This window comes from Tupaia chinensis, unplaced genomic scaffold (assembly GCF_000334495.1).
Source record: "Tupaia chinensis unplaced genomic scaffold, TupChi_1.0 Scaffold000552_1, whole genome shotgun sequence".
Taxonomy (NCBI): Eukaryota; Metazoa; Chordata; class Mammalia; order Scandentia; family Tupaiidae; genus Tupaia; species Tupaia belangeri.
In genome coordinates, this window is record NW_006160064.1 from 172,219 (window position 1) to 187,531 (window position 15,313).

Consider the following 15,313-nt stretch of genomic DNA (forward strand, 5'->3'; position numbering starts at 1 on the left):
CCTTTATTATTTCTTTTTGCCTAGCATTTTGGGGTTTTGTTTGTTGTTGTTTTTCCAATTCTCTGAGGCATGATGATAAGTTATCTACTTGCCATCTTTCCATCCTTTTCTTATGCGCACTAATTGCTATGAATTTTCCTCTTATGACTGCTTTTGCTGTGTCCCATAGATTCTGGACACTTGTGTACTCATTATCATTTTTTTCCATAATTTTTTTTTTATTTCAGCCTTAATTTCTTCAGTAGTGAAGAAGTCATTCAGAAGTAGGTTGTTCAGTTTCCATGTGTTTGTGTATTTTTGGGGTTGTTTCCTGAAATTAATCTTGAGTTTAATTCCATCATGGTCAGAGAAGATGCTGGGTACAGTTTCTATACCTTTGAATCTGTAAAGGTTTGATTTGTGTCCTAATATATGATCTATCTTTAAAAAGGTTCCATGTTCCACAAAACAATTTTATAATATTTTATAAACATAGTAAATTTTAGGCTACCATGATTCATTTGAAAAAGTGTGCTAGAAGGCTTTTTCTACCAACTTCCTTTTTGGTAGAGTTAAATTCCATATTAAGACATTGAAGACAAAATATTGTTTGAAAAACATCTTCAAATGTACAAAGTTGGTTATTTTTCTTGGCAATATAAAAATACTTAACAATTTTAACTGAATACATATTAAGTTAGTGTTTTATTCTTACTGTGCAACTATTATTACAAGAAATCGTTCCATTTTGGGACGAGCAATTAGCATATTTGCTGAATTCCCATGTAGTAGACCACGGTTCGTGTCCCGGACTCAGTGGCTTAAACTCACGCCTGGCGCGTGTGCGTGTGTACCCCAGATCCCGAGACAAGAATGGAGGAGAAAGAATTGAGGCGTGGCCATCTCTCCTGGGGGGGTGATTTCTCACTTTCTATCTCTCTGTCTCTCTCTCTGTCTTTCTGGTGAGAGCACGTGTGCTATAGCAAAAACCTCTTCCCCTCCCCCCCTCAAAAAAAGAAACTGTTCCATTTAGGTAAAACCTAATAAATACCGTGAACCTTTCCTGGCTTATTTTTCCTGATCAGATTTAATACATAGACATAATTTAGTTACCTTCTTTAAAAAGCTTAGAGAAATTAAAATATCTTATTCACATAAAACCCTTTAAGAATCTCATGTCACAGGTCATAGACTTTAATGGCAAATAATAACAGTACTTTTCTTAGGAAAACCCTTTTAGTAAATGTTTTCATTACTAATGTGATTTAACCAGAAGAAACTGCTACAATTTTTAGTACCAGCACTGTTGCCAACTTGCATGAAGTTCATTTGTAGCATTTTAAAATGGTTTGAATTTAAACATATATGCTATGGAACAGAGGTTTTTTGTTTGTTTATTTGTTTGTTTGTTTTGAGAAAGATTTTTGCTATAGGGCATGTCTACTCACCATAGAGACAGAGAGACAGTAAGTGAAAATCATGTCCTAGACTGGTTACAGATAAGAATCACCTTTTATCTTTCAAATATTAATCTTTTTACACAATAAGCTGTCACAAACCAGTTAACATGTTTGAAAGTGAAAAACAACTTCCACATAATTCTGATTCCAACCCAACTTAAATTATTCACTTATTAATCTTTTAAGAAAGTGGAACCTAGAAGTTTTCCAATAAGCATCTGAAATACTTAAATTAAACATCAGACAAGTTGAAGTAGAATTTAGGAAAGCATCAAAATGTAAATACTGCAATACTTCATGATGCTAGCAAGCCACGATTCTTACAACTTCAGTTCAACATTAAAAACATTTGTTTTACAGCAGTAAGCAATATGTAATACTACCTTCCATGAACCTAGTCTTTTTACATTTTTGCTTTTCTCACTCCTAAAGACTGTCATAATGAATATTTCTAGATGCTATATTCCTTACTACTTTCTGCAGTATGTTTTCACAATCACATATTCATTCTCACAAATAAATACATGAAAGGTGCTAAATTCTATGAATATATCTTTTTGGTTATGTACATAATTGCTCCTGACTTGATAAAAACTCATCTGTTCCAATGCTTACAATAGTTTCTTGAGAACATCAAATTGCATTTATCATCATAAAACAACATCTGGGGGCCAGCAGGAGGCATAGCAGTTAAGGTGCTGGCCTCCCACATGGTTGACCACTGCCTGAGTCCCAGACCCAGCAGCTTGAAACTCATGCCAGTGTGTGTGGACATGCAAATCCTGAGAGGAGAACGGAGGGGAAGGGATTTTGGTGGGCCCATCTCCCCAGGGGGTGATTTCTCACTTTCTCTCTCAGTCTTTCTCTGTGTCTCTGGTGAGTGCACATGCCCTATAGCAAAAATATCTTTAAAACAAACAAATGACATCAGATTTACAGAAACTGCAGGCAAGTAGAAAGTCCAAATAGCTCCTCAAGTATCCAATGACACATCTCCAGAGGCCACAGTCATTACAGCTGTGGGGCTGTGCATCAGCAAATCACTAGATCCAGGTAAGAGAACAGGCACATCATTGTCTGCTGTTGTTCTTTGCCTTTGGAACACTGTAGTCACTTTTGTCACTTCTTTCAAAGTCTTTTATAATTTTCAGGAGTTGTAGGAGTAAAACCTTTTTATTTTAACTAAGCTTGGTACAGGTCCATTAGTAGTAACTGCAGGGAATGGCAATTCATCAGTGTGTGCTCCAGCATCCTGTATTTCTCAGCCTGCGGTACTGAGACAGTCTCCTCCCTCTTCTCTGGGCTTTATTCCAAGTGCTGTCTGTGGTCTTTGACCATAACAGGATAAGTTTCTGAAACCTTTGCTCCCATGGCTTAAACTCACTCTGGCGCGTGTGCTTGCATGCTCAAGATCTCAAGAGGAGAAAGGATTACAACCTGGCTATCCCCCCAGGGGGTGAATTCTCACTTTCTGTCTCTTTGTCTCTCTGTCTTTCTGGCAAGTGCACGCGCTCAATAGCATAAACCTCTCAAAAAACAAAAAAGAAAAATCTTCAATTTAATGTAGTGGAGTTTAATCGAGGAAATCCTTTTTTCTTTTTTAAGAGTGATTTTTGTTGTAGGGTATTTGTGCTCATCAGAGACAGAGACAGAAAGTGAGAAATCACTCCCTGGGGGGATGGCCATGCTGCAATCCCTTCTCCTCCATTCTCCTCTTGGGATCTTAGGCATGCATGCACACGTGCCCAGAGTGAGTTTTAAGCCACCAGATCCAGGACACGAACGGTGGTCGACTACATGGGAGTCCAGCAACATAGCCATTACATTAACTGCTGGTCCCTGAGGCCCTTTCCTTTGTCCTCACTTAGAATCATTCATCCTAAATTAAACATTCTTTTGCCCTTCATTATAGTTTTACTGCTTATCAGTTAATCTGTAATTAATATATGATTTAACTTAGTAGGGTTTAAAAATTTCTATAAATGTATGTTCTATATTTACTTCTACAACTTGCATTGTTTTAAAATTTAAAACACCCTTCTGTGTTGTTCAGTTTCTTATGTGACTCTATGTGTTGTTTTATACTTTTTCTCTGCGTTGAATATACCAAAACCTACCTCAGGGAGGATTCTTGACATTCTGAGTATGAAGAGCTCACAGCAGTGCCCCATGGCCCCTGCACACACACACCACGGGAACCTCAGTGAGGACATGTGGGTGGAGAGGGCAGCACAGGGGAAGGGGCAGGACATACTCAGGCTGGCCCAGATGTCCTCTGGCAGCTCTGAGTCACAGTGTCCACTCCCCCATGCCCCACACAGGCCCTGAGTCGCACTTAATCAAAGCTACTCAAATAGCCACTGGAGCAGTAGTGGTTGTTCAGGTCTCCAGGCTTGCAGAAGGGCCAAGAGGTGAGTTGGCTGAGTGTACCAGGAGGAAAACTCACACCCTGTCCCCAAAGCTTATCTTGAGCTCCCCTGAGGCACTCCTGAAGTGGGATAGACAAGCCCTGTCTGGGTGGAGTATAAGAGGGAGGCCCACCGCTAAAAGCTTATTTTTCACCTTCTATCCTAGACGTCATAGAGCCCTGACTGCTTCTTCTACCCACAGGCCAATTAATTTCCAGGTGTTCCATGTCAGAGCCAGGTTGCCAGGGGCTACCTTGAGCCTAAGCCAGAAGGGATAGGTGTGGCCACAGGCAGCCTCACAGAGCCAGTCCTGCCAGTGTCAGCCACCCATGGTGAGCTGGGCAGCAGCAGCTACATCTCAGTGAGCCCGGAGAGAGTCTTTGGGGGCTGAGAGTTCAGCTGTGAGGCAGTCTGGAGCCTGGACATTGAAACCCCAAGACCCTGAGTCAGACGGCATCCTGAGACCCCCAGGGCCCCACTGCAGACTGGAGGGGCTGGACTTGGGCCCTCTGGAAAAGCCCACAGCTGAGGGGCTGCCTGCACCTGGCTCTCTACATGGAGAGATGGGGACAGAAGTGGTCAACAAAATACTCAATGCTTAGGTCACAGCCAGCACCCTGCCCAGGGCCCTCTGTATGGAGAGGCCATCAATATAACTAATACTCCATGTTCATATCATGGTCAGGCCTCTGCACCAAACAAGAGGCTGTCCTTGAGAAAGAGGCCACCTTCTGGAACAGGATCTGCTGCTGGGAGCCCACGGCCATCTGTGCTACTCCTCATGGCCTGCTGACCCCTTAGCAGGCAGCCCCATGTTTGCAGCACATGCCAAGTGAAACTTAATGAAGCAGTGAACTTTTGGTAAATTTCACCTCTGTCTGTCTGGCAAATGCATGTGCCCTACAATGAAAATCTCTCTCAAAAAAAAAAAAAAAAAAAAAAAAAAAAAAAAAAAGAAAAGAAAAGATTACTCATGGGACCCAGAAAGGTTAAGATACAGACACAAAAACCAGAGGCAGCAAGATCTGTGAGAGCAAGTGGTGAGCTGGGGCAGAGAAGCCATAGGACTAGGCCTTTCTATTGAGGTTCATAGGTTCATCCCTCAGGAGTCCCTGTGAGGTTTATGGGTAAAAACATAAAAACTGGAAGGAGGACCCTTATTTACAGAACTTTCCCAACCATTAAGTTTTTCTTTATTCATGATAGAGCATGTGTCCATAAGAGAGAGAGAGCACACAAGCATGAGCCTGACAGTGGAAGAAGAGCATCCTCCAGATCTGATCATGCCATGACCCCTTCTTCCAGCTTCAGCCCAGTGAACCTTGGGCACACACACATGCATCGGTGTGTTTCAAGCTACCTGGAGTAGGACTTGAATCTGGTTGCCCCATGGGCCCCAGCCTCTTGTAGGCAGTGCATTACCACTCACCGTGGACTCTATTATATTCCACAGCATGGCATCTGCTGGGTTGTCAATGAGCTGAGAGACAAACAGGCTGCGTCGCAGACAACAAGATGGGAAGAGAAGGTACAGCTAGGCCAAAACAATGGGTAAGACTGGGTGCCATGTAACCTATCTCAGACCTGAGACTGGGTGCTGAGGCAGAAGCTCCATTAAACACACTCAAATCAAGGGTTTTAAACAACAATTCAGCAGCATTTTCTGTAGGCAGAAATATAAGAGGCAGCAGTGAATACCTGTGATAAATCATTCATCATATGAGAAAAGAGGTTGGTATTGCAGGGCCGGGAGACCAAGTGCAACATGCAATAGCCATTGTGAGTCGCAGACTGCAAATATGTTCTGTGTAAGAATTTGTGTACACACTGGGTACTGCCTTCTCAGCTGAAGGCCCAGCGAACTCTATATTGATAAAAATGTACAGGATTTTCCACCATAGGACACCAGCAGAGTAAGTGAAAACATCATGCTGGAGGGGTGGCCCAGCAGGCTTCATGCATGGTCCCTGGCAGCTAGGGTCAGCCCACGGGCTGCAGTGTGAGCAGGTGTGCGGCCCTCCTCCCTGGCCACTGCTGCTGCCACTGCCGCTGTGATTGGGTGGAAGATGGTGCTGCGCAGATGGAAATCCTAATGACAGTCTCCAAATTCACCTCCATCTGTACCAATGCCTCAGCATTAGAGAAAGAGATTGGTCCAGACCAGTTTCCAGTCAACGAGCACTATTTTGGATTAGTCAATTTTGGGAGTACTTGCTACTGCAATTCAGTTCTTTGAGCACTTTATTTTTGTCGTCCACTTCAGGAAAAAGTTTTAGCATATACAAGTCAACCTAGGAAGGAGAACCTTCTTGCATGGTTAGCAGACTTCTTCCATAGCATTATCACTCAGAAGGACAAGGTTGGAGGTACCTCCTAAGAAGTTCCTCACAGGGTTGCAAAAAGAGAATGAGCTTTTTTTTTTTTTTCTCAGTGTTTAAACTTTATTTACTAGGCTTTTTAGCAACATGGTCATTCGTGCTTTTTAGGAATACAATAAAGTTATCTCTGCATCCTAGTAAACAATCATTTAGAAATATTTCAGAATTTGAAAACAATGCAAATAAGGTAGCAAAGTATTGTATGTTAATCACACACACATTCTTAACCGTTTTACTATCTTGTAATTTTCCATTTACTTATTTATCAAAGATTTTAAGTGTTGAAGTCAGAGTCCAATAGTTTTTCCTACATATATTCTTTTAAACAGAAAGATTACTCTATGAATTTTAGATACATGAAATATGAATCCTAATTGCACAATATTTAAAATATGCATGTATCTTTTTACATCAGTAAAAATACATAGCTTCTAAGTGTTATATGCCATATTGTCTGTTTTATAAGTGCAAACACCTTGTTATATGTGTGGATGTTTTGTTTCACACAAATCAGCTATAGACTGGTTTCTGAACCAATATCAATCTTTTTAATAGGGATACTCAACCAGTACACAAGTGTAACTCATCTATACCTCTTTCAATCTACTTTATGTATCCTTAATGTTTTTATTTTGGTACACTGTTTACACCACTTCCTCTAATCCAAAAGAATGCACATATTCTATTTTGTTAAGACATATCTCAACGTCAAATTTATTTACATGAACTAGTAAATGATATATCAAGTATGCATTTTCTTTGTGTAACATGTACATAAATCAAGGCTTTGTCCATCCTCTGTCTAATTGTTTTACACTATTAGTGTTAATATTATTATGGACAATCTTGCTTCTTTCCCCTCTATAATTAGGAATAAGGTAAATAAAACTACCAGCTGCTTTCTCCAGTTTTGTCAGATTAACATTTAGAATGCCTTCACTAGTCCTGTCCACAATGATTTGTATTATATTTAGCATAAGAAAATACCTATCTTTATCTACAACACTACATACTAAGAATAAAACAGTACCTGTTTGTACAAGATATTAAACATTTGACATACCTTTTAGTTTAAAACTATATAAATAAAAATGTTAGGCCCTACTTACAAAGCTATTTTTATATTAATTTTAACCACCTTATAACAATTTAAACTTAATGATCATTAACTAGTTTTAATGGTTGAATGTTTCTTCATACAATTGCCCCCCTACTCCATTTATTTTAAATCATGCTCTCTGCTGGCTGCAGTAAATCATGCAGCAGAGTGTTCAGGGAAGGTTCTAGGCCGATACACTTTCTTTAACCTTGCATATTTGAAAATATCTTCCAGTTACCTGCACAAATAACATGGCAAGGTATACAATTCTTAGTTCGAAATTATTTTCCCTTAAGACTCTGTAGATACTGTCCCATTGTCTTCTAACATTTGGAGTTGCAAGAGAAAAAGCTGACATCAGTCTGACTTTTGCCCTTTACAGGTAACCTGTTTCTTTCTGTCTGGATACTTGCAAAATTTTATATTTTTTTCTTGAAATTTAAAAATGGTACCAGGATATGTCTACTTTTTGCTTGCTTTCTGTCAAATTTTAAAATTACTCTGTGAGCTTTTTCTTTTTGTAGATCTAATTGGTTCTTCAACTCTGGGAAATTTTGTTCAAACAGTTCCTTAGTAATTGTTTCAGCTACTTGTTTTGTCTTCCATTCCAGATAGTCTAATTATGTGTAGATTGTATCTCTTGGTCTCTTCTTGTCTTCTTTTATCATGGTTTAGTTTCCCCCCTTTCTCTGCATTCTGTGAAAATGTCTCTTGTTTTGCATTTACTTCAGTAATTTTATTTTGTGGCCAGTCCTCCTTGCACATTTCTGTTAACTCTCTCAATTCCCTGATTCGGTCCAAGCGCTCTGGCATTACCTTCTTTATCATTGAGCACAGGTGTTTAAGCTCCAGTAACATATAATAGTCGATTCTTTCTGTATCTTGAGTTTCCACCGTGGTATCTGTTTCAAGAGGAGGCATTTTAGTTGTTCCTTTATTCAGAACTGCAGTGTAACCACCTTTTCAGTAGCTCCTCTTAGGAACGCCGACCAAAATGGCAGGAGGAAGCGCAGAACAACGTCCAAAATCAAGAATGAGCTTTTGAAAACTACTTGTGACAAGATGCCCATGAGTTCTTAAATGGCCCACTAAATACCATTGCCAATATTTTACAAAAAGAGAGGAAGCAGGAGAAAGAGCATGGCTGCTTACCTAACGATAACATTGATAGCAAAAACAACAGCACATCAGACCCAGCATGGGTTCATGAGACTTTTCAGGGAACCTTAACTGATGAAACCAGATGTCTTACTTGTGAAACTGTAAGCAGTGAAGATGAATATGTTTTAGATCTTCCTGTTGACGTGGAACAAAACACATCAATTACTCACTGTTTAAGGGGTGTTAGCAACACAGAAACATTCTGCAATGAATGCAAATATTACTGTGAAGTGTCACAGCAGACAAGAAGCACACAAATGGATGAAACTTAAAGTGCCCATGAGTCTAGCTCTGTACCTGAAGGGATTTAAATAAATAGATCAACTTCATTGACATGGAAAACATTTTACTGGATAGTTTTTCCTTTAGAAATTAATCTGTTCAACACTTCAGGTGATGCAACCTATTTCGACAGGATATACAACTTTGTCACTGTGGTGCACTGTGGATGTGGTCCGAGTTGAGGACATTGTATTGTAATAATTAGGAGTCATGGCTTTTGGTTGTTGTTGTTCTACATTGTAGAAAAAGTAGATTCGCAAGGTATTGAAGAATTCTGACATCAGCTATCTCAAGAGCTCTGATTCTGGTTAAATCCTTTTTTACCAGTCTCAGGACTGAGGGTGAGTGTGACAAAGAGTTATTTTCTGCCTCATTGCTTTTCTGATTATGTTGGGAAGAATCAAGAACCGATTTATCCAGAAAAGAGAAAGGTAGGAAGTTTGAGACAGTAGCACACTGGGCAGGCAAAGACAATGTGTTAACAGGCCCTTGCTATCCTGGGAGTTGGTTTGTTTTCTCAGGTATTGTGCATCTGCAGGTTCACACAGCAAAGAAGTAAAGTCAGAGATATCAGCTCTTGTAAAACAACCTTCTAGTCACTGACACACATTTTCTCTATTAATTGCCCTGATAAGAGTTTGAATTACTTGGGGTGCAGTCAAAAGAGCCAGATCTTGTGCTGGGCTGTGCTGATAACAGATGGAGAGGACCCTGATCCACTTCAGAACTGCCTGTGCTCTGTGCAGGGATGCACACTCAGTGGTCTTCTCACACATAAACCAGAAGTAACAGATGGAGAGGATCCTGAGCTACTGAGGAAATTTCCAGTGCTCCATACAGGGATGCATACTCAATGGTCTTCTCATGGGTAAACTACAAGTACCTTCAGGCCCAACACTAGCGGTTGCCTTCCTGATTTAAAAAACAAGAAACAAAAAAGCTCACAGACACTAAAATCCAATGTCAGGAAGACAAATGTGTTTTGCTTCTCTGAAAAATCTTATAATAGTGTACAGTATATGTATATGTAGGCAACAATTGCTCAGAAGTAGCTTTTGTTTCTAAGGAGAAAGACTGGCTTTGTGATTATAATTTTTTCCTTATTTATTTTATTTAAAACTGTTAGAGTCTATGTATTGTATGAAGTGCCCATGACTTTCTTTTTTCTATAGGGTGCGTGTACTCACCAGAAAGAGAGAGACACAAAGCGAGACGTCACCCCCCAAGGGGATGGCCATGCCACAATCCCTTCTCCTCCATTCTCCTCTTGGGATCTTGGGCATGCATGCACATGGGCCCAGTGTGAGATAAGGCACTGGGTCTGGGACTCAAATAGTGGTTGACCACATGGGAGTCCAGCAACATAGCCATTTCGCCAACTGCTGGTCCCTCTGTTGGAGGTTTTAAGAAGTAATGTATGTAATGTAAAATGCATGTAAACCATTACAGTTGACAGTTTTCCACACATCAGTAAGTTTCTGAGAGTGGCAGAATGTAACTTGCAAAAAACATTAAAAATTACCATAAAAATAATAGCAATCAGACCTTGGATGTTCTTTTTTCAAGCTCCTTTCAAGCAGTGTTTTTTTTTTTTTAATTCTGTAACTTTTGAAATTATTTTACTAAAACTGTTGACTGTGGGAAACAAACAACACAAAGAAGGTTTCTTGTCTGCTGTTATTATTAAAATTTATCATCTATCTTTTAGTTCAGGAAATGACTTCAACTACTAGTTCCACAAGCAAATCTTTAACAGGACCATTTAGCTAACTTGGGCTGCCTAATCAGATGTATCACAAAAAAAGTATTGTATTTAGTATTTGTGCTCAGTATCAAAAGTGTTTTGATCAGTTGCTTTTTTAGACACAGTTTCTAAAGCCTTATGTTTTTGTACAAATTACGGTCTGCCAGCTGACCATTAACCAGTTTCCTAAGACACAAACATTAGGAGAGCAGCCCCATGTGCCTTCTCTTGTGCAGACACTCACACAAACAGTCCCTGTGCTGCTGAGGCGCCTTTTCCTGTGTAGTCACTCACATATCCCAAGTCTCTGGTACTCATGAGGTGCCTATTCCTGTGCAGTCACTCAAATGGCCCCTGTCCCTGTGCTCCAGGGTGTCTTCTCCTGTGCAGTAACTTACACGATCTGTGAAGTGCCTATTCCTGTGCAGTCACTCCAATGGCCCACAACCCTGTGCTCCTGAAGTGCCTTTCTCTGAGTATCACTCACAGGGCCTGTGTTCCCAGTGCTCCTGAGCTGCCTTCCCTGTACAGTAACTCACATGACCTGCACCCCTGTGCTCCTGAGGTACCTTCCCCTACGAGGTCACTCACATGGCCTGCTCCCAGGTGCTGCCAGTCACTCACATAGCCCAAGTCCCTGGTGATCCTGAGGTGCCTTACTTTGTGCAATCACTCAAATGGTCCATGTCCCTTTGCTCCTGAGGTGCCTTCCCCTACCCAACTAGGTGCCTTTCTTTGTGCTGTCACTTATGTGGCCTGATCCTTGGTGCTCCTAGGTTCTGTCCACAGTGCTGTCCCTCACATGGCCCACATCCCTGTGCTACAGAGGTGCCTTCCCCTGTACACTCACATATTCCACACCCCTGTGATCCTGAGATGCCTTCACCTGTTCAGTCACTCATATGGCCTGCATCCCCGTGCTCCTGAGGTGCCTTTCCCTGGATAGTCCTTGGCGCGGCCCGCATCCCCTGTGCTCCTGAAGCACCTTCTCCTGTGCAGATGATGTCCTTTTTCTGGTGAGGTGCCTAATGCATGCAGTCACTCACAGGTCTGTGTCCCTGTGCTCCTGAGGTGCTTTTCCTTAGGTAGTCACTCACATGGCCGAATATCTGTGTTCCTGACTTACCTGGCCTGTGTCACTAGTGCTCCTGAGATGCCTTCCCTTACACAGTCACTCACAAGACCCATGTCCCTGGTCTTCTGAAGTGCTTGTTTTCTCTCCCCTCTTTTTGACTGGTGTCATCGAGTGCCTCGGTCATGGGCTGGGATGGGGTTTCTGTACTGCGGTGGCACCTTCAGGAAGTCCTTTAGGACATCCAGCAGGCAGCCAGAGATGTTGAAAGGGCTTACTAAGCACTCACACTTTCTCACACATTTCCTCAGGGAACAGAGGGTGGGGGCAAAGAGCTCTCTGCTGACAGGCACCAAGCATTGCCAGAGGTCAGATTCATTTTCTCAGAGGTTTGCCCACGCAGGCTGGAGGGAGGGTTGTGGGGTAACAACATGGCCTCCTGCCAGCAGAGAGCCTGGGCAGGGCCTGGTTGCTAAAGGAGGCCTCCTTTGTCTTCCATTCCCAGGGTGAGTGTGTCAGAACTATTAGGGACTGGTGGGGAATGGCAGGAGTCACATGGACAGTGAAGGCTGACCTGGAACTTATGCCTGAACCACAGAGAAAAAAACCCACCAGGTGGCTGCACCCCTGCACCCCTGCACAGCCATCACTCCTCAGGAGGAAGTGGGCCACAGTCTCTCACCTCCCACAAGGTCTCCATATCTGAGGGCAGCAGGGATCAAACATTCCATGTAGACAAACATAGTGCTACTCCCTAGTTGTGAAAGGGCTCTCCTGGGCCATCCTAGAACTGACTCACCTGGTTAAACACATTTGTTTCCAAGTAAGTGTTCATGGTGAATTATGTCAGATTAAGATTACATTTGAAATTACATACATCACTTTATATAGTAATTTCATTATAGTGCAGTAGTTTTTCAAAAACTGCATCTTATTAAACTTTCCTGAAAAAGTTTGAAACAACACTTCTAATATTTTTATTTGTATATTATGTATTCACTTATAAAATATTATTTATGTCCCAAAATATGTACATTCATAGGGACCAGCAATTGGCATAATGACTATGTCGCTGGACTCCCATGTAGTCAACTGTGGTTCAAGTCCTGGATCCGGTGGCTTAAACTCACACAGGGCGTATGTATGTGTGTGTGCCCAAGATCCAGAGAGGAGAATGAGGGAGAAGGGATTCTGGTGTGGCAATTCCCCCTGGGGGGGGTGATTTCTCGCTTTCTTTCTCTCTGTCTTTCTGTTGAGCACATGCTCACTCTAGCAAAAACATTTCTCTCCCCACCCCACCAAAAAAGTACATTCATAAACATTGTAGGGACCAGCAGATGGCATAATGGTTACATTGCTGAACTCTCACATAGTCAACCGTGGTTTGAGTCCTGGATCCATTCCCTTAAAACTCATGCAAGGTGCCTGTGTATGCATGCCCAAAATTCCAAGAGGAGAATGAAGAAGGGACTGTGGCATGGCCATCCCCCATTGGTGGTGATTTCTCACTTTCTGTCTCTCTGTCTCTCTCTGTCTCTCCAGTGAGCACACACACCCTATAGCAATAATCTGTCTCTAAAAAAAATAGACATTGTAAGAGAAATAAACATACTTGTGGTACAATCTTTAATTTATTATTAGTGGTACATAATTATTTGCTTTCATAAAAGCCGTGATTAAAGTATTGTAATAATTACATTAATAATATTTCAATGAGACAAATTTGTTGAAATGCCACCTTTTAGAAAAGGTTGCTTTGGAACTTTTTAATACATTGACATCAAGAGCTGGTTCAAAGAACAGTAGTTTCCTATCAATTAAAAACTTAAAGACTTTGGAGATGACTCCTGCATTTGAGCTGTGAAGTATTACTTTCAGGGACTAAGACTAATGAAGATTCTCTATTGAGACGTCATCCTCCAGGCTCCAATTTAGAAAGTGGTAGGGCGTCCTCTGTATCCTTTTCTCGTTTTTTCTTTCTTTTCCTCCTTTTTTGTTTTCTTTTCCTTTTTCTTTTACCTTCATCACTTTGTTGCTCAGCCTCCATGCACCGAGTGTCCAGATAGGTCTAAGAGAGCAGTAACCAAATATCTGAATACTACTAGAGTCAGAATATTCCGCAATCCCCACTGAATCTGCCACACAAAGGGAGAAAACAAAACTGCAGAGAGATTGCAGACCAGGGGAGATCATCTCCCCAGATGTTCCGGGGCTGCATCCTGGTGACAAGGGAGGTGGAAACACACCATCTCCTAATTCTCCTCTTATTCAGCTAATGCCCCTGAAATGTTGCAGGTTATACAGTGTGAGAGAAATAGGACACCAAAGCTTTTTTTGTAGGAAAACAGTGATTTATTTGTGTGCTAGCACTGGCTCAACAGATTCACATCCAAAGGCTGAACCTCTTATCTCTTGGGGCTCTTCCTCTTATTTGTTTTAGCTTCTTTGTCTCCCATACATGGTTATATTTTACTTCTACATATCTTTGATAGGGTAGAAGACTATTACAGCATTATGCAGCATGTACTGGGCTGCCAGGCTGTTAGATGCTCAGGCATACATGAAGTTACAGAGTTGCTGTCAGGGCTACAGGGTCACTAAGAATTGCTGAGCTGCTGTGGGGATAGGGCTACAAGGTCACCACAGGCTATATGTGTGTTTTTGTTCTAAGCATGCCAGTTATCTCCCTTGGTCCTGGAGGCCCCCCATCACATGATGACTATAGCAAAATAAAAAAATAAGACAATGTATAAAGTATAATAAAGAATTCAAAAACTTTCTGGAAAGTCAAATACTCTCAGAATATTTGAAAAGATAAATGAAAATTATAAAGTGTAAGGTTATTTATTCCAGAAATGTAGGGCATTATACCTCACTACACATTGTTTTGGAATTTCAAGATGTACAATATGTTTTACATCTCATTATTGCTTTATTACATATTTTACATAGTACTGAAATTATATCAGGGCTCAAGCCACTGATTCAGACTGTTAGGAAGTAACTTGCTAGGGGTTGCCTGTGTGTGTAAGGAGTTCACCCTGAAGAGTCAAGGATCCCCTGCCCCAGGGCACTGGTTGGTTCCTGAGTTCTTGAAGGATTGAAATGTTGATATAAAGTCTAAAATCTGCTTCCGAATCAGCCAGTGCTATGGTAGCTAAAGCAGCTGGATTTTACATAGATGACTACACAGGTGGAATCCCAGACCCAGCAGCTTGAAAAACATACCAGACACATGTACATGTGTGTCCAAATCCTGAGAAACAAAAGAAAGAGAAGAACTGTGGTGTGGCCAACCCCTTTGAGGGGGGTGCTTCCCTCTTTTCTCTGTCTCTTTCTCTCACTGATGAATGCACACTTCCTACAGCAATTTAAAATAATAATAATTATTATTACTATAAATAAAGTAAGTTTCTATATCTATAGCTTAGATTTTTTTCTAAAGTATATTGCTTTCAAATATGAGATTCATTTGGAGATAAGACTTGGATGAGGTATGAGGTCGAGGTGTTTAGGTTAATGGTCTAGTTTTTCCTTTTTTGAGGGGATGAACTATGGGTGTCCAATTGTACAATTTTGATTTTGTGAAGAAGCTAGCTTTCTTTATATAAATTGGTTTTGTACAGGCTGTATGAAACATCATCCAGCATATTTGGGTCTGTCTATTCTGTCCCATTAATCAAAGTGTCTATTCTATTTCTTTTTTTTTCTTTTTGCTTTTATTCTTTAA

At 41.1% G+C, this 15,313-nt stretch overlaps 1 pseudogene; it reads left to right on the forward strand.

Moving 5' to 3' along the window:
* The first annotated feature begins 5,896 nt into the window (after positions 1-5,896).
* On the forward strand, positions 5,897-9,106 carry LOC102468372 (ubiquitin carboxyl-terminal hydrolase 12-like; annotated as a pseudogene).
* The last annotated feature ends 6,207 nt before the right edge of the window (positions 9,107-15,313 follow it).